Source organism: Pygoscelis adeliae, unplaced genomic scaffold (assembly GCF_000699105.1).
Source record: "Pygoscelis adeliae isolate BGI_AS28 unplaced genomic scaffold, ASM69910v1 Scaffold483, whole genome shotgun sequence".
NCBI classification, from domain to species: Eukaryota; Metazoa; Chordata; class Aves; order Sphenisciformes; family Spheniscidae; genus Pygoscelis; species Pygoscelis adeliae.
Genome location: NW_008824379.1, coordinates 1,224,544 through 1,226,786, shown reverse-complemented (window position 1 = coordinate 1,226,786; position 2,243 = coordinate 1,224,544).

The following is a 2,243-nucleotide window of genomic DNA, read 5'->3' as shown; positions in this document are numbered from 1 at the left end:
ATAAATATATATATATATTTTGTTGTCGTTGTTGCAAAACTCTTGTCACTGGAAAAGAACAGTTGATTCTGGTGCAAAAAAAATATCACCCACACACCAACAAAAAAAAATCGCTGAGAAAGGCACGATGGATATCCCCGATGTAAATTTGTACAGTAACATTTATAACGTTTTCTACACTTGAAGAAAGTATTTATAATTTCAGCTGTCTGACTGAGTGCGAATCTCTGTGACCTGCAGAAATGGATAGCCATTTGTTCCCGTGGTTTCTCGTGCAGTGTTTGGTGAGGTGACAGTGTATGAATTATTTATGCCAATAAAAAAAAAAAACAAACAAAACCTTTGAAAACCGTTGCACCCCTGTGCTGCTCTGCGTCCCCGTGCCGCCGGCCGCTCCCTGCCCTCTCCTTGCTCCGCGGTGGCATCGCATCCCGGTGATGGGGTGGGAGTATTTGTCCGTGGCGGGGTCTTGACCACTGTCCTCCATCAGACCCCCCGGGGAGCATCTCGGTGCCAAGCTCTGGTCCAGTGACGCTCGGGGGGAAACGCGGCGCTGCCAAACCCCCCCTTTTCCTCTCTCCCACCGTGTCAGCTCGCAGCCCAGCCCTTTGGGGACGATAATTCACGGCAAACATTTGGATGGAAGACGCAGGGAGACGCAGCAGCTGAAAACATGGGAGTTGGGCAAATTATGGGGTGGGCAGCAGATAAATCTCCGTGCGGCTCTGCTCGGCGGAGGGGCTGGGGCCGGGGTGGGGTGCGTGCCGGGGGGGATGCTCCTCCCCATCCGGACCCCCGCGGGGACGGCTGAGCCCGGTGATGAAGCGCTGGAGGCTCTTCGCATCTGCTGCTTTGTTTGTTTGCTTCTCCCATGCTGTTTTACTCGGGGGCCACCATAAATCTGCAAAACAGCCCATCGGAAAGCAGCGGCGGCATTCGCTTGTGGGGCTGACGCAGGCGGTACCCGATGGCAGGAGATGGAGAAGAAAATCACGGAGGGTTCGTGTTGCTTCCCCTCTCTCCTTCCCTCCTCGCTATCGCCCGAGCATTTGAAAGGTAAAATAACGATGGCTCACCATTAATAAACCATGAACACTCAACACTTCTCCTGTCAAGGGCTTTTCATCTTTCAAAGCCTGCAGGAGCCGGTAACCAATTAGACCGGGCACATCCCGGGCGGGGAGGGGCAGTGGGACCAGCCGGGGGGATTTTCCTGGGAAGGATGGGGAAGGTGAGGCCGGGTGGAAGCGGGCTGCTGTGTTCAGACGTGGATGTCCCAGAGGAGAGAGAAACAGGGGATTTGGGGGTAAAGAGCCACCACTTGATGCCCTCACCACGCCGGGGACTTTGCCACCCCCCTGGCTCCCTTGCAGGCTAAATGGGATGCTGGCTGCATCGCGGTGTCACCATCTCTTGCATATATGCAATAAACAGGGGCTTAAACCCTGCTGGTGGTTCCCCTGGTGTAAATCTGGAGGGCTCCCGCCAGTCTGGAGCGTAACTGGTTGGCACTGGTGTGTAACTGGGCAGCCACGGCCCTGGGGGCTCCAGCGCTCCAGGGACAGAGCCGCTAATTGAAATGCTGGCGGCAGCACCGAGCCCCCGCTGAGCCCAGCGCAGGGATGCTGAGCTCGCTCCTGGCTTGTGGCTAATGAGACGCCAGCACCAGGATGGGGATAAATGTGCAATATATCCCCAAAACAGCCTTAACACTGGCGTTGGCAGATTAGAGGCGTCTCTGAATACATATCTGCATATATACGCGCGTGTGTGTGTATCGGAGAGCGACACGAACACTCACACGTGTCTGTAATCTCCTTCTTGCTGTTGATGAATCACGAGCCATTAATATTTCACAGGGGAAGAACAAATGCAGGGGGTGAAAGAGGAGCTAAACCCCCAGGACGCCGGCTCTAGCCCTCCTGCCGCCGCTTCCAGGCAAGCCCGTGGCAATGCTGCAGGACCGCGGGTCGGGGCTCAGGATGGGCATCGCTCCTACTTGAGTGCTGGGTGCTGGCGGCATCGGCACAATGGGGGTGCAGCCAGCCTGGCTGGTGTGAGAGGGTACCATCATCAAACGGGGCTGTTTGCTTTGGGCTAGTAACCATTTTGGGGTCAGCTATGTTGGTGGAGAAGGAGGAGAGCAGAGGGCATCTGCGTTTTCACCAGGGAGGGTGGCTTCAGAGATGTCCCCTTGTGTCCCGGGTGCTGCTTGGATGATCCACCCTCCCTCCAGGCTTATT